Source organism: Pseudorca crassidens, chromosome 2 (assembly GCF_039906515.1).
Source record: "Pseudorca crassidens isolate mPseCra1 chromosome 2, mPseCra1.hap1, whole genome shotgun sequence".
Taxonomy (NCBI): Eukaryota; Metazoa; Chordata; class Mammalia; order Artiodactyla; family Delphinidae; genus Pseudorca; species Pseudorca crassidens.
In genome coordinates, this window is record NC_090297.1 from 168,635,996 (window position 1) to 168,660,577 (window position 24,582).

At 35.6% G+C, this 24,582-nt stretch overlaps 1 long non-coding RNA gene across 2 annotated transcripts in view; it reads left to right on the plus strand.

Annotated features, from left to right (window-relative positions):
• Positions 1 to 24,582, plus strand: part of LOC137220110 (uncharacterized) — a 350,093-nt gene that overhangs the window by 110,307 nt on the left and 215,204 nt on the right. Inside the window, exon 4 of one of the 2 annotated variants that reach the window (XR_010941473.1) lies at positions 22,889 to 23,080. The exons of the other annotated variant lie outside the window; for it this stretch is intronic. This is a non-coding gene — a long non-coding RNA (uncharacterized lncRNA). The remainder of the gene's footprint in view (positions 1 to 22,888; positions 23,081 to 24,582) is intronic. 2 annotated transcript variants of the gene reach the window in all.

Genomic DNA, 24,582 nt, shown 5'->3' on the forward strand with positions numbered 1-24,582 from the left:
GCATCAGGCATTTCAATCCAAGCTCAAAACTGATATACTTTAGCAAATAACATAGCACTTGACACACAGTCTGTGTTTAATAAATGTCTGTTGAATGAAAAAAATACATCTCAACTCTAAGATTTTTCTTCCATTTCTAGCATATTCAGTCACTGCATTCATTCTGTCTAATTTCCTAAAGATTTGTATTTGTTTGAATCTCACCTTTGAAATATTCCCTTGGTTGACATTATGAAGCTTTTCAAGAGAAGAGGCGCCTGTCATGGTTCCATGATCCTCTAAGTATTTATTTTTACATTGTTCGTTCAAACAATACTACAGAGCCTCACCTTCTAACTTCATCTCCTCCACCTTTTATAAATTAAAGAAATGCATGGAAGGAAAAGTGTGTACTGTGAAGATGAACATTTAGTTAGTTGATTTGTTTTGTGCTCTCGACTTTGTGTCCTCAGGAGCATTTATTAAGAATCAACTCTCCTAGCCATAAAAAAGAATGAAATAATGCCATTTATAGCAACATGGATGGACCTAGAGATTATCATACTAAGTGAAGTAAGGCAGACAGAAAGGAAATATCATATGATATCACTTACATGTGGAATCCTAAAAAAATGATGCAAATGAACTTATTTACAAAACAGAATCAGACTCACAGACATAGAAAACAAGCATATGGTTACTAAAGGGGGAGGGGGAGTGTAAATTAGGAGTTTGGGATTAGCAGATACAAACTACTACATAGAAAACAGATAAACAACAAGGTCCTACTGTATAGCAAAGGGACATATATTCAACATCTTATAATAAACTATAATGAAAAAGAATCTGTAAAAGAATATATATATATGAGAATAAAATATATATACACGTACACACACACACATACGTAGCAGAATCACTTTTCTGTACACCAGAAACTGACACAACATTGTAAATCAACTATACTTCAGTTAAAAAAAAGAATCAAGTCTCATATGATTATGGATGGGGCTCACTTCCAAGAGAGCTGAATAGAATTAGATTGATCTTCTAGAAGTTTATACTCTGATGGTTTATACTCTGATGGTTTATCAGATATGTAGAACAGAAACTTCTTTTCTTATTGTTTTTCTAGGTAGCTGAGATTGAAGCAAAACAAGGAAGTGTTCCCCATGGTTAGAGAAGAGAATAATCTAAGGCACCTGGTAAAAAAAGGACATGAAATTTAAAAAAAATTGTACATGGTTTTGATTATCTGGTGTTTCTTATAAAAATATAGTAATGCCATGGGGAAGCTGCTGGCCATGATTTGAACTGATCTGAATTGTCCTGTTAACATATTCCCCTCAAGAGATAGTTGAGGATAACCTTTATGTACTTCTGTACTTAGTGCTGTATTAGTTGGGTTTTCCCAGAGAAACATGACCAATAGGATACACATATCTATATCTTTGTCTATCTATATATAGCTTAATAGAGATATAAAAATAAAAATTAAATATAAAATTTAATATAATTTTATAAAAAATTGGAGGCTGTCAAGTTCTCAAATTCAAAATCTGCAGGATTGGTGGAAGGCTGGACACCCAGGAGAACTGATGCTGCAGTTCCAATTGGAGGGCAGTATGCTATAGAATCTTGCTTGCTCAGGGAAGAGCAGTGTTTTTGTTCTATTCAAGTCTTCAACTGATTGGATGAGGTCCACCTATGTTAGGGAGGGCAATCTGCTTTAAGCAAAGTCCACCAATTTAAGTGTTGATCTTATCAAAAAACACCCTCACAGAAGTATTCAGAATAATGTTTGACCAAATATTGGGCACCCCATGGCCCAGACAATTTGACACATAAAATTAACCATCACAGTACCCAAGCAAGCCTCAGGATAATTTTGTTTCCCAGATTCACATATAGAAGACAAAACAAATATGAAATGAATGACTGATTTTGCAAAGAATGTCCTAGTATAGACTAGTGTTCAGGGGGATTACCAAGAATAAGAAATAACTAAGCAAAGAGAACATGAGTAAAGTATATACCTCATGAGAAAGTCACAGTGTTTAGAATATCCCCAAAGAGCTATAATTTCCTGTAACTTGTATCCTCAGAGGTAAAATGAAAAAAAACTATGTCAGCAGGAAAACTAGATAATTTATATCAGCAATAAAAATTCCTTTATCCTTTGTTTTGTGGTAGCTTACCACACAAGATACCTCCTGTCTAGGTAACAGCTGAACTTAGATCTACAATTCATTTTTTGAAGGTGTTTTAAAAATATTTTAGACTAAATCACTTTAATATTTTAGATGAAAACAGTTATAAAAACAAAATTATCTGCACAACCACTCAATTGCTCCACTTCATTTTGCTAATATATTTCTCATTGGCATGTCATCAAAGCATATTTAACCTAAAAACAGACAAACAAATAAGCAAGCAATTATTTTTACATATTTTAAGAAGATTATTGTTATTCAGGTAGAAAAGGACTGTGAAACTTTTCTGGTGACACATTTTCCTATGTTTATTAAGTAGTATGAATGCTTAAGAGAACAGCATAGAACAGTTTTTTTATCATTCAAAATGCATTACTTCAAAAATATTTTGTCCTTTTTATTTCTGTTTGTAAAATCCACAATTTAATATGAATAAATGATGACTGTACCTTGGGCTTTTCACTAAAATATCAGAAACCAGAGTTCTTAGCTGCCTGGGTTCTATTAGAACTTTGCAAATATGTCTCTTAAAACTTTTAATTGAATAAAGTTATAAAAATAGACCTGGCAACAGAAACTCATTTTCAAAAATTTAGTCTTGAATACTCAAAACACCTTATCCAATGAGACTTTCAGGCTGATTTCTTTTATGTATTTTCTTTCCCTAAACGAGTTCCTGTACTTTAGATTATAGGACTGTTATGGTCCCTGAGGCAGATCTCTGATTTATCAATGTCTGCCCTTAAAAACCTCAGGACATACAAATCAAACTTCATGTCATCATTATAGCTTTAGTCCTTGACTTCTCATTTTCCAGTCCACTGTTTTGTTTTGTTTTTGTTTTTAAGTATGTGCTAAGCCTTTTGGGTAGGGCAAGGGAGATCTTTGGTCTTTCTGAGAGATTTTGTATTTGTATTTGATCACTTTTTAGAACTCTGAAGAGCAAGACATCCTTAAAGAATTTTTCAAATGAAGTTAACAATTGAGCTTTATCACAGCACATCCATCTTTTCACTAAACATAAATCCACTAGTGACTCAAATAAACATATGAAATAAAAGGGTAATATCTTGCCTAGTGATTATAAAAGGAAGAAATACTGAGATAAATGTAAACCAGTGAGACAACACTAAGGGGGAAGAGAGAGTCCCTGAAGGATGCAAGTGCCACGCTCTTGGATCACCATTTCTATGTGAACTATTGCTAATATCTCGAATGGTTGCTATGTGTTCTGTACCATACAGTGAGAGGAATCAGCAGAAATACACTAATTTTATTTATATTTAAATTTTTAGCTTCAAAAACACAGTCTAGAGAGTTGAGGCCGTAGTAAATATGCCCCTCAGATTTGAAATAACACTAAGTTGGATATAAACTAAAAGTACTATGTATCAGATTGGCTACTGTGCCAGTGGGAAATTAAGAAGAGAAAAAGGTACTGAATTTTCTTTAATTGAGAAAGCAGATTTCACCGGTCATTATTAAGGGATTGGAATAACAACGTTTTGTTTTTGTAATTCCTTTACTAAGGAGCTGTGCATGATTTTGATCTCTGTGGTAGTGAGTATTATGCTAGGCAATGTTATGGTAACAAACAAACAATAATCTCAGTGTCCACGACAGTTTATTTCTCATTCATGAAAATTCTGATGCATGTTGGGATTCCGTCCTTCATCTGGCAACTTCACCATGCAGAGCTCATGGTCTTGAGCTGTGGCTGAGGAAGAGAGCTGGATAGGCCTGGAAGAGGTATCTACCACTTTCTCTCATGCATTGGCCAGATGATAGCTATATGGTTTTAATTAACAGCAAGGGTGACTGGCAAATAAATGTAGGGACTACATCTGGTCTGTTGTATGGACTATTTGGTAAGGACTAAATGTCTCTGCCACAATCTCAGACTGGAATTAGAGAGTAGGATAGTGTGCTTTGTTCATATGGGTACAGGGGAAGCAGATTCAATTGAGGTTTATTTATTAATATTTGTTCCCCAACCAATTACATGGCATAAGGTAATCATAATAATAGCTTTGACTTACTAAATTCCAGAAACCATTCTAAGCACTATATCTGCGTTATCTTATGCAATCCTTATCTATGCCCTTATGTTAGGCATCATTAGTATTACCTCTATTGTACAGGTGAGGAGACTGTGGCAAGAGATGGTCAATGACTGGCCTAAGGTCACGTCGTAAGTAAGTGGTAGAGCCAAGTTTGAATCCAGGAAGTCAGGCTCCAGACCTAGGAGCTTTGCTTTTGTGTTTTAAGGTGAAGATCAATATAAAGCCACTAAAAACAAAACAAAACAAAACAAATCAGCCCAGGTCTGTGGCTTTATTCTCACTAAAGGATTGTGTTTCTGCAGTTAACAGTATCTCATAGAAACAGCAACAGATCAGTGGACAGGTTTGTGTGGGTGGTGGCCAGATAGGGAATGAAGAATACTAAAGGCGTTTCTACCATTAGCAACCATCTCTGCAACTAAGAGTATGGATTCAGCAAGGATCTCAAAACCAATTTTTTTTTTATTAGAACGACCCATTTCCTTAGATATTTTACATCTGTGCTTTGCACCTTAAATTACTACTAATGTCACCAGAGAATAGAAAATTCATTGGAAATTGCCTCTTGATACTCTCAAAATTATTCTTGAATAGAATAAACTGAAAAATAATATTAAAAATCTCTCCCCTTTGTCTTCTGCATTTCTCTCCTTATTAATTTATCTTTTTCATTCTTTTTGTTTTGAACTCTTCATTGCTGCAGACATCCTCTGTTTCCTATCCGCTTGCCAAATTTTAATCTATTTTAATAGTCCAGTCTTGGTTACACATAGTTTCTAACTTTTCAAATCACACACTGAATGCTTTTCGTTAACCAGTAATTTTGCATAGTGAATTTCTATAATTATGCTTCTTTCTTCAAAGGGAATAAAAAGTATGATTAATGGTACTGTTATCTATTAAGAATTAAAACTTTCTTTTAAAAGCAGTGGAGCTCCATCATCATATTACTTTGACTTTAAACACTTTCTAAGACAATTTTTTTCCTCTCAACACAGCATCATAAAGTCTATTAAGTAGGATAATAGTAAATACAGCTTTTCTATGAAAATGAAAATTCCTGCTTTTGATCTGGACCAATTAAGTCTATGCTGTGATTTGAGCCACGCATCACATGCATTGCTTTGTCCAATCTGTAATGTTTACATTTATCCCTTAGTATTTCACTATATCATGTTTAAATGTAAACAATTGAGTTTTGTTTTCCTGCGTCGGAACTCCTAAATAACAGTTCTGCCTATTACAGCTTTAAAGATGTGTCATGGCAGCTGCAAATAACTTCTAAAAAGAAACTTTGTGCAGGAAACTATCATATTTCATCTACACTCTGGCAAATGGTGCTTGCTTTTTGGCCCCAATTCAGCCTTCTTTTGCAAACCAACTTCCTGCAGCATGAGGATATACATTTTCCTGGGCCAAATATTCCAAAGTGTACACCAATTTGGGACTCCTAGCGTTTTCCAGCTCTCCAGCTTTTGGACATATGAGCACTGAAAATGCTAGGTTTCTACTATTGATGCCAAACGTTTAGGCTTTGAAGGCTGAAAAGTCAAGTCTTAATTTTAGTATTTAATGCCAGAAGCAAGCTGTCCTTTTGAAACAATTACTCCCTGGCAGTGGGTCAGCACACAACACCTCCTTTACAGGCGGTTTCTGTGTCATCTGCTCAGCACTCCCAGAGTGGTCAGTTACTTCTAGCTCTGGAGTGGAAATTGGATAATGTGAGTGGGGTGGGCAGGTTAGTGGACATGGACAGCGTGGTTATTTGATAAAAGGGAAGCTAACTAAATTTTACTTTTTCATTTTTGTTCTTTTTTTTCTTTCCCAGCTAATGTGTAATTTTCTTTTTTTACTTCTCCATCTTTGGAAAATAGGGAAGTAGTTGCTTTTCCATTCTTCCATCCTCCTCATTCTAAGTGCTTTAAAAGTTTAACAGCATAATGGAATAAAGAGTAACTTAGGTTTGCGGAGGACAGTTGCAGACAGGGTGATCAGAGAGAGTCTCTTTTAGGGGATGACATTTGAAGTAAGACCTGGATGACCAGAAGGAGGAAGTCATGAAAAGTTATGTGGGAAAAGCATTCCTAGCAGTGGGGATAGCTCATGGAAAGGCCCTAAAGGAGGAATTACCTTGGCGTATTTATGGAATAGAAAGGCCGGTGTGGCAAATAATATTATTTGGCTCATTCAGTAGACAATTCCTTTCTCACCTGCCTCTTGCCAATATGGTGTTTGAAAGTTAGTAGCTTTCCCAACACCTCTTATTGCCAAGATTGATCATTAACCTACTTTGAAACAATGATATTTACAGAGAAGTCTATTTGTGGTTAATGAGGCATAGGGAAAATTCTGGTAAAGCTTTTACCTTCCAAGTAAAAAGATAGCTACAACTTCTCTCCCTTCCCTCTTCTTCCTGCCTAGAATGCAGATGTGAAGAATGGCATGATAACAGCCACACTGTAAACATGAGGCAATAAGCCTAGGGACTACAATCCAACATGCTAAGGATGGTAAAATAGAAACTGAAAATTAGCCTGGGTCCTTGATCACATTGACTTTTGGACCAATTCTGAGTTTACCTATTTCTGGGATTTTGGGTAAGTAAATTATAAATGTCCTTATGGTTTAAGCCATTGTTTATCAGATATTCTATTGCTTGCAGCTAAAAGCATTCCTACCCATTTGTAACAGTAGAGGTAGTAGAATAGTGTAGAATAGTGAGTGAACACAAGGGCTGAGAAATAGGAAGGGGCCAAATCATGTTGGCCTTTGTAGATAATGATAAGGGATTTAGATTTTATCCTAAGGGCTTAAGCAGAAAATCCCTGTTATCAGAATTATGGTTTTTTTAAATGAAAAGGTTACTCTAATATAACTAGGATGTAGGTAGACTACAGGGAGACAGAAGAAGCAGAGAGGCAAGTTAGGAAGCTGTTGTAATAGTCAAGGGAAAAGATGAAGGTGGATGTGACTATGATGGTGGCAGTGGAGAAGGAGATGAATTCAGTGAGTTTTCTCTGGCTCTGCACATGGAAGTGAGGGAAGGAGAGTGATCAAGGATTACTCCTAGATTGTTTGCCTGAGAAGTTTGGTACTCAGTGGTGCCATTCACTGAGATGGAGGAAACAGGGAAAGGAGCAGATTGCTGGGAGGGGCAGCGGCAAAGGAAACGAGGAATTATATTTGATACACTAACTTTGAGATATTTAGTACACAGCAGAGTAGAGATGGAGTTTAGGGGAGAGGGTATGGGTAGACATATAAATTTTGGAATTTGTAATTCTTTTAGCTTCAATAGAAAATTAGAAAAAAAGTTTCTAAATATTTTTTATGACTACCATGAATCTTCCATAAATTCCTTAATAATTCTCGAAAGAGAAATGGGATTTAAAATTTCCCAGGGTTTTCCTAACCTTTCAGTGATTCTCTTTCTTCTTAGGAAGTTTTTGGTAATTGGATTGTGATACTGGCGTAGAGGGCACTTTCTAAAAGAAATGGCTGCTGTCCATTTATCTATCTATCGCTCTGGTCTTTAAGTTTTCAAGTGGAATCGCCTTATGTGATTTCTTAGTTTACGTAAGTATTTAATCAGTTGCTCTACTCCTCTGAGTATTGTAATTATTTCCAATGATAGGCAGATGTCTGTGTGGTCATCATTGTTGGCGTTACCTGTCCAGCTCCTCTGATATGTAGTAAGCATGATAAGAAGTTGTCAATACTTAAATAATAATGTGGAACACTTCCTGAGCGTTTACTATGTGACACACTCCTCTGTCTTGTTAGCAGCATCCATTGTTTTTTTGCTGATTCCCCCCCCAAAAAAAATTGCATTTTATTTCAAAGTTAAAATGGAATTGTTTCCTAGATGTCACAATACAAGATTTTCCTTTCTTCATTGTCCTTGATTGTTTATAATTTTCATATTTAAAGGATAACTTTGAAAGCAAAGACCCTAGGAAGGAAAATGTGAGCACTTTGAGACAGGACACCAGTTGGGAGACTGTTACTGTAACCTGATGACACACTTAGGCTGTAGCTGTGGAGAGGTAGACAAATATAAAGGAAAAAAAAGAAAAAAACATGTAGTAGGTATTTTGCACACTGATTAATCTTTTCCACCACAGCATATAGCACAGAGACAGTTTCTTAATAAATAGTGTTAAATGGAAAAGCAAGTTTGATGTGGAAAGTAGGGGAAAAGGAGAAACTTAAAAGGATTCCTAGGTTTCTGACTTTGATCATTATGTGGATATTTTTGTGATAATAGAAGAAATCAGAGGGAAGAAATATGTTAAGTTTGGGGATATATTGAATTTGTAATGCTCATAACACATTCAGGTGTCTGGCAGGAAGTTAGAGTATGGCACTCAGAATAGAGATACAGATTTTGGAGTGATGACCATTTTGTTGATAACTTAGTCCATGGAAATAGACAATGTATAGCATGAGAAGAAAAGGAAGACAGTAGGCAGACCAAACATATGCTAGTCTCCAAGCTTTTTCAGATGCTGTTCCCTTTGCCTGGAGTGACCTTTGTCCAGATAGCCCATGACCTCTCCTCCTTCAGGTCTTGTTGTTCAAATGGCATCTTCTCAGTGAGATGTACCATAACAACCCCATTTCTACTCTACCCCTTCTTGGGACTTCCCCTATTACCCTTCTTTATTTCCCCCCATAGTACTTAAAAGTATCTAGTACATTAAATATTTTATTTCTTTTTGTTTGTTTTGCCTATCAGTTTACCCCCACTAAAAGTTGCATTCCATGAGAGCAAGATTTTGTTTTTTCCTGCTTTGTTTATTGCTATAAACCTGGTACCTACAACAGTGTTAGGCATATAGAAAGTGCTCAATGTTTACTTATTGTATGAATTAAGAGCATGGGAAATCCGAAACAATGAAGGGGTATTTAGATTAAGCAAATGTCAAAGCAAAAACTGAGGGGAGACCAGAAAGATAGATGGAGCATCAGGAGAAACTAATGTCATGGAGGATTAACGAGGAAGAGTTTCAAGCTGAAAATAGTGGTCAAAGCTATCAGAACATCATGGAGATAATAAGAAGGAAAAGACCTGAAATTTCACTTGGATAAAAGCCATAACAGATTTTAACTTAAATGGGAGAAAAAGTCCCCAACAAGCATCATGCATTCAAACTTCTTATGCATGTAAGAATTTCTTTGGAAACCTGGTTCTCACAATGAAGCAGGAAGTAAGGGAAAGTTGCAAGAGCATCTGTTCTCATGAGATTTTCAGACTTGAATCACAAACTAAAGGAAGTTTGGATAGTTCGGATAAAGTTCAGATACTTATCTGAACTTTGGGGGTGGTTATTTAAACCAAACTGAATACAATATGCAGCAGTTCATCTCCTAAAGACTAAAAATTCATTTGAGAACACTAACCGTAATGGTATTCATACCACATGTTTAGTTACTAACCTTTCATATTTGCTCTTTATAATAAAGTCGAAATGGAGAAAATACATAGATTTTGTGCTATCATTATATTTGTTAGAGGTGAAATTAAATAATCATGTTAATCTGTGTTTGCCCAGTGTTTAATGAACTAACATGTTTATGTACATCTTAGTTTTAAAATAATATTCTCATGAAATTTGAAAGTAATATCAGAGGTATTAAGACAACATTGAGAATAACTTTAAATCTCTCCCAGGTGCAGATCAATGAGAATTTTGATTATAGTACAAAATAATGGCTCACAATTTATCTTTATATACCTAAAAGATACTTTTTAACCATTTTTAATTTGAAATATAGTTAATATACAGTGTTGTGTTATTTTTAGGTGTACAGCAAAGTGATTCAGACATATATATTTATACACATATATATATATTCTTTTTCAGATTCTTTTCCATTTTAGGTTATTACAAGACATTAAATATTGTTCCCTGTGCTATACAGTAGGTCCTTGTTGTTTATTTTATATATAGTAGTATCTGTTAATACCAAACTCCTAATTTATCTCCCCCCTCCCGTACCCTTTGGTAACCATTAGTTTGTTTTCTTAAAAGACATTTCTTTTTGACCTACACTAAAAAACAAGGCCAATAATATGGAGTATAAATCATATGTTGGATTGCATTTCAGTCTGATGCAGGAAAACAGAATAATTCCCTTCTGTTTATATAATGTTTTGCTGAACTTCGTTTATATTTAAAGCAGTTGACAGATAGTGCGCACTCCGGGAAGCAGCGCAATGGGAAATGGGCTTAAATACACAGTATAAATCAGAATTGGGTGAATTTAACTGCATTTTTGGTTTGGCTAACACCTTAAACCAGTTTTCAAATATCTAGGTGAGGCAAAATTTGAAATATAAATTGTACAGCACAATTATCTCCCCTTTTTTAATGGATGGACATTTAACCGGAAATAGAATCTGTAAATCCTTCTGCTTTTATAGCTAATTCATCATCATACCTCATAAAGTCTATGCACTGTCCAGAAAGTCAACAGGTCCAGTTTTCTTAAGAAGCCACTTTCATAAGGAACACCCACAACTGAAACCTTAAGTTCTAAATTTATGAAATATTCAAACCTAAATTGATTACCAAGGCATTAGGTTCTAAAAACACTCTTCTATCTTTAATTAGATTATATTACAAAAGCAAGGGGAGACCTCTGGCAGAAACCCAAACCTAGGAGAGATGTCCCCTAAAACAGGATTACTCTACTTTCTACACTCTCTAGGAAGCTTTTTATTTCGGTTCTTCAGAGGCTAACATCCCAGAAAATCTTGTTATAGACAAACTAAGCAATTAGGATTACAGGCAAGGGCATTATTCGGTCTAATGGAAGAGAAGAGCCTTCAGTGAAGGGTAGTTTGTCCCCAAGAGGTCAGGGAAGGGCTAAGGCTCCACTTCCTCTCTCTGCTCTAGTGAAAGTTCCGTTTCAAAGGATCTTAGGGGAGAAAGGGCGTCATAGGGAAGGTTAAGGAAAGGCCTGGAAAAGAAGAGGATTGCAGAGAGGAGGTTGCGTAAATCAGCTAAGAAAAGAAAACAAGGCTGAGGATTCTTCTAATTAATGATGTGTTTCTAAGATTTTTTTTAAGTGCTTGTTAGGAAGTGAGAGCTAAAAAAATGTGGGAGCTTTAGAGATGCAATAAAGGGATTTAGGACATTACAAATAATTAATTTGTAACCTTTTGTGTTAAGGTTTTAAACTATTTTTGAGCGATGACAAGAAGATTGCTGTTAAACCTGTACTTTGGGTAGTTACACAGCTGTATTTAATCAAGACATGGTTCTGTGAGTTTACTGAACATACATGTCTGAGGATTAAGGATTAGAGAATGTCACTAATGTAAATGGAGAAAAGAACTTTAGGGTTAGCTGAAGGCCTGAGCTTCGTATTTCTCCTGAAGTATTCAAAATACTCTGATAGCTCTGCTTCATAGCTAGATAGTGCAGTGATAATCAATAGCCAAAGTTGGTTATTATTGATGATATTTATAAGAAATATTTAAATATATCTATCACATGCTCCCAACTCTACCTTTCAATAACTCTAATTTATTCAGTGTTCTTTCTGTGATATGGTCTGTCGCATACAACAGTGAAAAGTCCTCCAGAAAACTACAAAGGACCAAGGAAACTAAATAGGAAAAATGAAGAGATCAAAGTAACATAATGGAGAAGAGTTTGATTCAAGATTTTGAGAAGCTAAAAGATGCTAAGAAAATACGAGATGATAGAAAATTAAGTGGTTTACAAAATTTAAGGAGACCAATAGGGGTCACTTGAAGGAGGCATAATCATTTAGAAAACTGTTGAAACAGCTCAAAAAACAAAAACTACCTCGTTGATATTTGGACTTTCAATGCGAGGACTCAAGTCATTTTTCAATTCAATTCTGAAAAATTCTCAGGTGATACCTTGTTTTATCTTTTAATCGTGGTAATTATTTCTATTATGTGTGTATAACTTACTGTTTGATTTGTGTTAAAAAACAAAACTGAGTAAATTTGAAGGTCTAATTGGCATTATTCAATGATTCGTGAACCGGGCGGCATCCAATCTATCAGATAGAAAGGTGCTCCAAGGAGCTGTACCAAATGGAAAGCTTTTGTAGGTAGAGGAAGGAGGGAAGGAGTTAAAAGATAGATAATCAAGGGCTATCCTGTTATCAGGAACAACTTTGTCCAGAGAGTATAAGGATTTTTGTTGGGCAGCTCTTGCTTTAGCAGCAGATTCAGCAATATCTTCAGGAGTTAAGGAGATTTCCATCTCTCTAGGAGGTGGCTTTGTGACCACCTAGAGGAGTGGGATAGGGAGGGTGGGAGGGAGATGCAAGAGGGAGGAGATATGGGGATATATGTATATGTATGGCTGATTCACTTTGTTATAAAGCAGAAACTAACACACCATTGTAAAGCAATGATACTCCAATAAAGATGTTAAAAAATAATAAAGAAAGAAAGAATTAAAAGCAAGTTTTAAAAAAAAGAGTTAAGGAGAGGTTCCCATCATAGCTTCATTTGTACTTTCTCCTAGTCAGGGGATCAGTGATCTTACAAAGGAAGCAAATTTTGAATCATGATTACCTCTTGGTAATTCCCATTTGAGTCTGTGGCTCAGGGCTGAAAGGTGACAGCCAAGGAGGCCAGTAAAATTTAAGGGTCAGAGACCACACAGGTAGTTTTATTTTGGCTACTCTTGCTTTGTGTCCCTTTCTGGTATAGAATCTGGATGCAAGGTTCCCTAGGTTTGGGACTGTTAACCAGAAACAGGAAAACAGACCCCCAGGGTTAGAGAGTCTAACACAATAGAAAGGGGACCGAGTTTATTCCAGAGAAACTGAGGCATTGGAAATAAGGGCGAAAGTTATGATGGGAAGAACTACAGTATTATGGTAACATTGAGAATAGAAGGGAAATTGGTCACAGGGAGGACCAGGGCATCTCTAGCATTATGGACAGATCAGAGTTTCTGACAAATCCAGCAGTCTGAAAGATTACCCCCCCTTAGGAGTGGCCGGAGATATATGGATGATGCCATTATCTTTCCAGGCCAATGCCAGAGTAAAGGGAAGAAAGAAAAGAAAAGGTTTTCTGTTTAGTTAAAGTGGGAAGTCTTGACCCAGTGTCATGAGTGGAAGCAATCTACATCAGCGTCAGCTACTTCTCTTCCTCGTCAATTTGATTCAAAGGTCTCCAGTATCTGCACAGGACCAGATGTCAAGCAGACCCTTCTTTAACTGCGAGATGTGTACACGAGGTTCAAGTCCCTGAAGTTTAGCTTCCATCTGGTTAGTGAGGAGATTCTCTTGCAAGGAGATTCAAGGGAAGTCGTTCTTAGTGATTACAAATCCAAAGAACGGGAGGAAATTGGAAGCATTCGTTTGGAGAGCTGTAGACAGACATCTGAGGAATCTAGAAGAATTCAGGACCCAATCCAGCCATAAGTATATAACAAAACCTCAAAGGCAAACAACGTGGCCAGAATTCCACATAGACAAAAGTGCAAACACAATTTTTCTCTCTACCATTACCTCCAATTTTTTTTTTTTTAACAAAAGATAATCACAGTGAAACTAATCTGTTTGCATTAAACTTGGCCTGATTATCACAAATGCAGCAAGAACAATGATCAACCATTTAAGACCCTTTCAAGACTGCTTTTCTGGGACCTGAAACAAGCGGCTTCACTGGCTCCATAAAGTCAGCCTTACTTTCTTAAAACTATCTGGTCGTATCTGAGTCTATGCACATCTGTCTCAAATGTGACACTGCAGTCAAAGCTTTGATAATATAGCCAATGTTTCCAATTGTGTCCTATTACACAAAGAATAGATTCTAATTGAACTTATGCAAATAACTAAGTTGCTATGAAAAGAATACTCAAGAATTTCTGAATTCTGGAGGAATCAAGTAAATGTTTCTTTTCCAGAGAAAAAGTAAATGTTCCATCTTTGTTTACAAAGGTGTACTTCAGAAACCTGTACTTGTCACAGTTCTTCCTATGAATCTCCATGAAGAGGATGCACTATTGAAAGAACACTTTTGCAAAAACAGTAACTGTCTGAAAAATGACAAAAGATGTTAAAAATGTTCATTTTTACAGATCTAATGAGAGTTTACTTGAAAAGGAAATGTAGTTATATCTTTGATATATAACATTTTAAGATAATAATTAGAATTACAAATGATACCGTTATACCAGGACATATGAGATTTCCAGGAATTTTACACAATTTCTGGAATACTTATAACATATGGAAATACAACATAGAGACTTAATATTGTTTCTTATTTGACAATGCTTCCCATATAATTTAACATATCAAATAAGCCTAATTTGTTTAGCATCTCTTTTTTATTGGGTTGGCCAAAAAGTTTGTTCCAGTTTTTCCATAACCCGAATGAAATATTTGGCCAACCCAATATAAGGGGTGAGAACAAATCTTCTGAGATGTTCCAGAGGCTTTCTGGAAATCCCAAAGTATTTCCAGGTCAAAAAAGTCTTCGTTTATATTTTCATTTGGGAGAGTTTGTCTTTAACAGAAAAACTCCAATCTAGTTTTGTACCAGATTATTTTTGATATTAAAGTTTATTTACCTTAATTAAATGTAATCTCAGCCAGTTTGACCACATGTTAAAATATCTTTTGAAAAGATTTCTTTTCTACACCCTTTGTGCAATTTTTTTTTTTTTTTTTTTTTTACATTCAGATTTTCTGTTTTTTTCTCTTTCACCTTCTGAAACAAACAGCCTCATTTTAGGGCAAAACTGCTTCCTTTTCCCTCAACAATGACAACAAAATGCATCTCCATTCTTCATCCCTTCTTTTACTGAAAAACATGCATCCTGTTTTCCTTGTATAAGGAGATGTTCCCTTATTATTTCTAGTAGCTTTAATTACGTATGTCAGAATTCTTAACCCTTAAAAACCTTAATTTCTAATGAAAATTTAGTAAGCAACTATGAATCATCTTTTATGTTAGCATTCTTTAACTTGGCACATTTATAAGTCCTTATAATTTCAAGAAACGTATGCTTTCTCATACTAAACTTTTTAGTGTGGCACAAAACATATTTACTAATAGACATCAATATAATTAGTTTCTCTGAAAAAGGAAGCCAAAAGTGGATAAACCCGTGTGTAGCAATTAATGATTTAGTATTTTATCTTATTTAGAAATGATCTAGATATTAAGTGACTTTTTATCATTTGACTTAACTCAGCAGAACCCTAAGTTTTCAAGTTACCAAAATATTTTAGAAACTACTTTTAAGTAAACGTTTTCTAAAGCCTCATTATCGTTGAAAAGTTGATTTCTATACTTTTGTACCACTTGCATCTATGTAATTCACTGCTCCTAATAATTATATATAGACTACCAATAAAAACTTCATGAGATACTAGACAAAATCAGCTATCATCCCAAGCTATTTTTCTTGCTGACAAATGTTGTAAGAGATAACATGAACTCATTTGACCTTTCCTAAACCAAGGTAGAATAAAATATTGTATTTAATGCTGAAAACTCTAATGACATGCCTGTTTTAATTAAACCCCCCAAACTAGCTTTAATACCAAATAAATTCCCAGATCACATAGATTTGAAAGGCTTTTGGATTAGTTACTTTTATATTTCTGAGAGTTTTAAGAATTCTTAATTCATGTAAGCCCTTAATCTTTAAGCCAATAAAATAGAGCTCTTTTACAAATTAATTTTAGTAATACCATTCATAGGTAGAAAATATCACATATCTACCTCACATATACATAGACACACATAAACGTACAGACACAGAAACCTTAAGGCTTTCATTTTAAAATTGTAGTCATCAATCAGGTGCAATAATACAAAACTCACTAGTTATAAGAGAACTTGAATCCAAGTTACGTTTCTTACAGGTGGAGTAACTTAAGGTTACCTGCTCAGATGGCTAAAGTTTTTTATTAATATTTGTAGAGAAGACACTTAAGATTTTTCATTTGTCTAAGTTTTAAAATAACCTTTTCCTCCTTTTGTTTTTCTTCTGATAAGAATTACCTCCCTTAAGTTTGATTTTTTTTTTTTTCTTTTTTTGCGGTATGCAGGCCTCTCACTGTTGTGGCCTCTCCCTTTGCGGAGCACAGGCTCCTGACGCGCAGGCTCAGCAGCCATGGCTCACGGGCCCAGCCGCTCCACAGCATGTGGGATCATCCCGGACTGGGACACGAACCAGTGTCCCCTGCATCAGCAGGGGGACTCTCAACCTCTGCACCACCAGGGAAGCCCTAGAAGTTTGTATTTTAAAGAGATGAACTAGATAAGAGTTCTTGGAGGGATCAAGAAGAACATTTACATCTCAAAGGCACAGGGAAAGAATGCAAATTCCTCTAAGAAGGACTCTTGTTTCCTAAGGCCAGAATTTTTACAGTACCTATAAGCCTTTTGAGATGAATGGGTGAGGGTAATTGTTTAAAAGGATAGCTGACTCTGAATTGTTTCTAGAGCTACATTTCTGGCTTTGCAAAGATTTGTATGATAAAGACAGTTGCTTTTAATTCCTCAAATAATTGGGTTGCAGCTTATATGACATCACATGTTGTTCCACCCGTTCAGCCACATTGTCTTTAATTTGCTTTTTATATCAGGGAGAAGATTTCCAACTAAGATAGAAATCAAAAGATTTTTATGTTCTGGGTTTAGAGCTGTTTGTCTTTGGAATGTTTTAGTAAATTCTTCCACAAAGGCTTTAGAACGCTTTTCTTTCCCTCTGGGTACATAGTTTTATTTTAGCTTCAGGGAGAAAGCCTAAAAAAATTTCTGTTAGGCTCTGAAACAGAATATCAGCCTTTAATTCGACCAACTACTTAAAAAAAATACTTTTAAATATCTTGTCAGTTTTCAGCAGGGACAAACAGTAAACGTTTCTGACAGTATTGTTAGGGGAATTACTGACCGAAACCACTGCCCTGGCCAGGCAAGATAGTAGCCACTTACATGAGTTCTCTTACAACAGGAGGTCCTGGTCAGGAATGCGGAACTAACAGGCTACCACCAAGGGGAAGAATTCGGGAAAGGTCAAAAGGAGAGAGGAGATGCGAGTCCACATGTCCCACCAACCTCCCAGAATCCTTGCTGGAATCCATCTTGGCTGAGTGATGCTCTTGGCACCAGGAAGGGCCCTGAGTCAGAATGATTGGCCAGAGACAACCCGGAAACGAACCCCATTACCATAAAATCTGAGACTGAGCCCCATGGCAAAGCAGTTCTCCTGGGCTCCCTTACCCTGCTGCTCTCCTCCAGGGCACCCCTTCCCAATCAAGTCTCTGGCTTTGTCAGCATGTGTGTCTCCTCGGACAGTTCATTTTCGAGTGTTAGGTAAGAGCGCACACTCTGGCCCTGGAAGAGTCCCCCTTTCCTGCAACAGTATTGCGTTATCCCTTAAACTCAAGAAGTGTGCCCAAAGATTTTCCTCTTTCTACAGACACAGATCCAGGAGAGTTGACTATGGTGAGAATTCTCACCCCTAGCCAGCTTCTGCCAGTTAAAAGTAGAGTGTTGCTCTGGTATCTACCAGAATCTGGAAAGATTTTCATTAATTTTAATCTTAGTTAAAATTAATTTAATTAAAATTCCCTTGGCTGTTTAAGGGAATAATGTAGCAGTTTACCAGAAAAACCCTCAGAATTCCTTCAGCTCTGGGAGATGCTTAAATGGTGGCCCACCTTTGAGGGTGATATGGACATTCTTATAAGGCCACTAACTCAGTGGACTTTTGCTTACAGTCTTGCAGTCTCTTTAGAGTGGAAAGAAAATTCAGACAGAGGATTACTAGAAAGAGAACTCATATAAAGGGGGGTAGGGAGGAACAGTACAAGACAGTCTTGTAGATCCCACTTTTGTCTTTAATTTTTCATTAGCCTTTCACAACAAATCTTCCAATGAAACCATTTTGGAATTTTTGAAACCTTTTGGAGGCTTCTGCATGCCATTTCAAATAGGTATCCCATTCCGTTTGTTTGATTTGGGAACCCTTGCTTTAAAGTGTGCTTCTTAAATAAATGATCTTGTCTAATTGGAACATTCCTCACAATGGCCATTGTAATTCCAGGTTGTTTTTTAGTAAGAATTTGTCATTTTCTAAGATATTTATAATTTCTGGAACCATAGTTCTTAGACATAAAATAGGCAGGTGTGCTGGAGGTGTCATGCTTTGACTCTTTAGAGCTTAAAGGTCACATTTCTTATTATTATCTATTAATTTTTTTTAGCTAAGTCTTTGGGTCTCTTGGAGGCAAACTAATACCTAAAAGGTTGTGTCACTGGGTTGGGAAATGTGTGACATTTTATGGTATATCTCATTGTATGGATATTTTCTTGAGATTGGTGGTGACCAACTTACCCTGACATGGGAGTCTTTGGCTTAGGTGGAAAGTACCTTAATAGCTTTTAAGTGCTCAATCAGTGCCCACTAATTTTTGTAGCATTTTGGCTTCTGAGATTCCCATTAGCAACAGCTTTTATCTACACAAAACAAGACAAATAAACAGGTGCACCTTAACGTACCAGCAGTATCCAGAGATGTTACTTTGTCCTGGCCAAGTAACACACACTCTTCCAATCTCCCCAGCCTCCCATTTATTATTCTAGTTAGATCATAATTTTGGTGAGGTAAATATTGTTAACATTTTTATGACTATTGTTGGAGGACAGAGGGAACGAAGAGTGCCCACTGAACTGAGAAGACATCTTGAGACTAAAAAACATGAGGCTGACAGCTCCATACAATCAATGGATCAGTTTATGATAGGGTAACTTACAGGGTGGGATCTGGATTGGGTAGACAATGATCCGGAAACATTGACAACTGCACTCACACTGCTGAGGGGCCATTAGGACAATTTTTTAGTTAACACAGGGTATGGGGTAAGGTATAGGTGCTTGGAAACAGGATGTGCATTCCTAACTTAAGATTTATGAATGGGTACTAGTCTCATGGGTGCCAGGAACACATCAGGGAAGGTTTTCCTCAGAAGGTTTTCCTAAGGACTAACAGAGCATAGAGGCTACCAGGTCCTAATGATTATTAAACAATGTCTATTAACTACAAAGCACTTGATAACAGAGAAGTGATTTGCTGAGTACAGTCCTGGGTAGAGTCAGTGAAAGGAGAAGTTGTAAGGCCCCAATATGGTGTCAGTTATGCTAACAGCCATACAGCTATGTATATGTGTTTCATGGCTACATCATTTAGCATTCTTTGAGTACTCTCTTTTCTATACAGCTTGTTTTTCCTGTAATTAATAACTAACATTTTTATTTGCTTATTTTTCTATGTATTTTTAAATTACAAAATCATCCTAATACGAATAGTCTACATCTTTTTGCAGTGCATTCAGAATAGACAGTTGTTCTACCAATATAATCTTGAAGAAACCTTTATTGGAGGTTTCTCATCTGCTCCAATATGAACTAATTTCCTTCTGTCTAACCTGGTATGAAGCTGTCACTTGTGATCTTCTTCAATGCCCTCCTGAGATTCCTTTTCACTCTTTCTCCTGTATTGGATCTCCCATTTCTTTATCCATGTTTTCCTTCTTGGTTTACTTTCTCATTTTAGTAGATAACATTCTCTAGTAAATTCCTGAGAAAAGTTGCAATAGAAATATACTTTTTGAGGAATGTTAAAAAGTTTTTTCCCTGTTTAAAAATGTCGTTATTTTACCATCACACTTAAGTTTTAGCTGAGCTAGCTCTAGAATTCTAGGTTAGAAAATATTTTCCTTCAGAGTTTTGAACACCTTACTCAGTCATCTCTAGTTTTTAGTAATGTTGGTCAAAATTAAAAAAAAAATTCAGATTCCCAGTATTGTTAGAACTACTATATCATCCATCTCCAACATAGAATTTCATAGGTTCTACTCTTTGCTCCCAATATTAGTGGGAATTATGATTTTAAACCCCTGTCCCTCAGTTTGAAATTGTTTGGAATCATTTCATTGACAATGAGGTTACTAAGCCATTTTCTCATGTGTGCTCTCTGGATGATGTCCTCTGGTCTTGTCTTTTCATTTTCTTTCTTTTTATTTATATCTTTTCATTTTCCCTTTTATTTTCCATCTCTGTATTACTGCTCTACTTTGTGTGAATATTTTTACCTGTGTCTTCCCTGTTTTTTATTGAGTTTTTCCCTAATTTGCTGTGAAATTTTACTTTCTAAAAGGTTTTTTAATTTTTTTACCAGTTGTTTTTATAGTAATTTAAAATATTTCTATGGATGCAATATATTTCTCTTTATCTCCCTGAGGGTAGTGATGATATTTAGGTTTTGGAGTCTTTATTTTTTGAATTGAAGTATGATTCACATACCACAAAATCACCATTTGAAAGTAGAAAATTCAACATTTGTTTGTCTATTCACAATGTTGTGCAAACACCACTAATTCCAGAAGATTTTCATAATCCCCCAAAGATACCCCATGCCTGTTAGCTGTCACTTTCTATCTCCCCTTTCTGCAGCTGCTGGCAACTGACCTCCTTTTTGTCCTTTTGGATTTACCTATTCTAGACATTTCATATCAGTGGAATCATACAATATTTGCCTTTTGTATTTGGCCATTTTCACTTAGCATAATATTTTCAAGGTTAATCCAAAACTTGTAGCATGTATCTTTACTACATTCCTTATTTATGGCTGAATAATATTCCATCGTGCGGCTATATCACTTTTGTTCATTCAGTTGATTGACAATTGGATTGTTTCTACATTTGGGCTATTAAAAAATAATGCTGCTATGAACATTTGTGTATTTTTATATTAACATGTGTTTTCAGTTATCTTGGGTATATACCTAGGAGTAGAATTACTAGATTATGTGGTAACACTTCATTTAAATTTTTGAGGAATTGCCAAACTGTTCTCCAAAGAGGCTACACCATTTTACATTGCTAGTGTTAATATGTGAGGGGTCCAATTTCTTTACTTTTTTACCAATATTTATTATTTTTCTTTAAAAAAATATGGCCATCTTAGTTTGTGTGAAGTAGGATCTCACAATGGTTTTGATTTGAATTTTTTTAATGAATAATGATTTAGATCATCTTTTCATGTGCATATTTTCCATTTGTATATCTTATTTTAGAGAAACATTTATTCAGGTCCTTTGAGTATTTTCTAGGCTAGAGGCTCATCAATTTTATTGATCTTTTCAAAGAATCAGCCTTTGATTTTGTTGATTTTTTTATTTCTTCTTTTCAAATGTATTGATTTCTACTCTAATGGTTCTTATTTCTTTCATTCTGCTTACTTTAGATTTAATTTGCTCTCCTTTTTCCAGTTTCTGAAGGTAGAAGCTTAGATTTTTGATCTTCAATCTTTCTTCTTTTCCAGTTTAAGCACTTATTGCTGTAAATTTCTCTCTAAACTCTGCTTTCACTGTATGCATCAAACGTTGATAAATTATATTTTTATTTAGTTCATTTAGTTCAAAAAAATTAAATTTCTCTTGTGATTTCTTCTACAACTCATGTTATTTAGAAGTATGCTTTTAAATCTCCAAGTAATTTGTGATTTTCCTTTCTGTTATTTATTTCTAATTTAATTCCATTGTGGTCTAAGAGCAGACTTTATGGGATTTTTTTTTTAATTAGTTAAGGTGATTTTATGTCCCAGAACTGGTCTATCTTGGTAAATAATCCATGTGAACTTGAAAAAAATGTTGATTTTGCTGTTGTTGGATAAATTAGTCTATAGATATCCATTATATCCAGTTGATTGTCCCTTTTTTAAATTTATGCAATGCTCTTCTTTTTCTCTGTTAATTTTTCTTATTCTTAAGGCTGCTCTGTCTGAAATTAAAGTAAAGCTACTGAAGTAAAGCTACTTCACATTTCTTTCCTTTTCTTTTTTTCCCCAAATTTCTTTGGATTAGTGTTAGTATGGTTTATGTTTCACCATTTCTTTAGTATAGATTTGTATGTGTCTTTATATTTAAAATGGGTTTCTTGTAGACAGTGTATAAGTTGGCCTTAATTTTTGATTCATTCTGACACTATCTGCCTTTTAATTGGCATATTTAGCCCGTGACATTAAAGTGATTATTGATATATTTGGATGAAAATCTACCAAAGTTGTCACAGTTTTCTATTCACTGACATTGTTCTTACTTCCTGTTTCATCAGGTGCTCTTTGTATGCCTTTTGTGGTTTTAACTGAGCTTTTTATACAATTCTATTTTCTCTCTTTTCTAGCATATCAGTAATATTTCTTTTTTTTGCTCTTTTTAGTGATTACTCTAGATTTTGCAATATATATTTACAACTAATCCCAGTCCACATTCAAATAACAGTATATATATATATCACTTCACCAGTAGTACAAATACTTTGTATCAACAAACTATTCCTAAGTCTTCCCATCTGTTTCTTATATTATTGATTTCATTCATTTCACTTATACATGAGATATAATCATGCATATAGTACAAAAGCATAATCAAGCATATAATACAGAAGCATACGTAATTGAATACATTTTTGCTATTATTTGAACTCATTGTTATCTTTTAGATGAATTAAGACTATGAAACTGTTATGTGTTAGATTAATTAAGAACTTAAAAAATGAAGTTTTTATTTTTAAGTAAAGTGTTTTTGTTTTTTTTTTTTTTGCAGTACGCGGGCCTCTCACTGTTGTGGCCTCTCCCGTTGCGGAGCACAGTCTCTGGACGCGCAGGCTCAGCGGCCATGGCTCACGGGCCCAGCCGCTCCGTGGCATGTGGGATCTTCCCGGACTGGGGCACGAACCTGTGTCCCCTGCATCGGCAGGCGGACTCTCAACCACTGCGCCACCAGGGAAACCCCTAGGTAAAGTGTTTTTTTCCTCCAGCATCCTCTAAGATTTTTTTCTCAGTTTTGATTTTCTCCATTTTGAATATGATGTTTCTAGTTTTAGGGCTTTTTTGGGCATTTATCATGTTTGGGCTTCTTTGAGTTTCCCATATATGTAGTTTGCTATCAGACATTAATTTGGGGGAAATTCTCAGTCATTATTGCTTCAGATATTTATTTTGTTCCTTTATCTCTTTATTCTCTTACTGGTTTTCTCATCACACATATGATACACCTTTTTAGTTGTCCAACAGCTCTGATATTTTATCATTTTTTTCAATCATCTTCTCTTTGCTTTTCAGTTTTGCAATTTCCTATTGACATATCCTCACATATTCTTCCATATCCATGTCCTCTCTAGTAACTGAGTCTATCAAAGGCATTTTTCATTTCTGTTACAGTGTTTTTACCTCTAGTATTTCTCTTTGATTCTTTCTTAGAATTTCCATCTTTCTGCTTATATTACCTATTTGTTCTTGTATCTTGTTTACTTTTCCCATTAGTAGACAATGTGCAAATATACTAAGAACTCTTAGCATATGAATCATAGTTATTTTAAATTTCTGATCTGATAATTCCAACATCCCTGCCATATTTGAGTCTGTTTCTGATGTATGAACTATCTGTTCCAACTGTGTCTTTTTACTGTTCGGTGTGCCTTGTAATTTTTAGTTATAGCTGGACATGATGTATTGGGTAGTAAGCACAACAGTAAATAGGCCTTTAGTAATGTGATGATAGATTGTGGAGGAATGAGAAGTGTTCTGTAGTCCTGTGATTAAGTTTCAGTTTTGGTGATCCTGTGCCTCTGGACTGTGAACTTTACCTATGCTTCTAGTACCCCCACCCTTTGGTGGGACAGGATGGCTACAGTAGGTAGGTTGGAATCAGGTGTTTCTCTTCCCTCATGGAAAACTAGGCAGAGCTGAAGTTGAATATTTCTCTTGAAAGGATAGAGCAGGCTGGAGTTGGATATTTTCCTTCACCCAGGTTGTTTAGACTCTGGTAAAGGGATTTCACTTGAGCACACACCTTGTTTGAAGAACAGATACTCTGGTATATTTCAAAATTGTTACTTTTCCCCTTATCCTACCTATAATCTGAGGGGATTCTCTTCCAATATTCATTGTGATAGCCTGATTGAGCTCCTAGAGGTAAAGCTCAGAGGAGTGTGGAGGCCCTCTTACAGCTGGTTCCCTCTGGAGTTTTTAACTCTCAGTCTTGTACACCCTGAGCTTTCCGATATTCATCAATTATAATTCAGATTTTCCTACCTCAGTACTGGTTCCCATAGTTTTCTGCCTGTGAGTTTCTGCTCAGGTAAGTTGTGATTCTGTGTATTTGCCTGTCCATCTCTCCACCTTGGCGGGTAATGGTTTCCCCTGTGACCTTACTTCTCTGAGGGATCTAAGATGAGTAGTTGATTTTTCAATTCGTTTAACTTTTTATTTATTATTAGGACAGAGTGGCTGTTACCG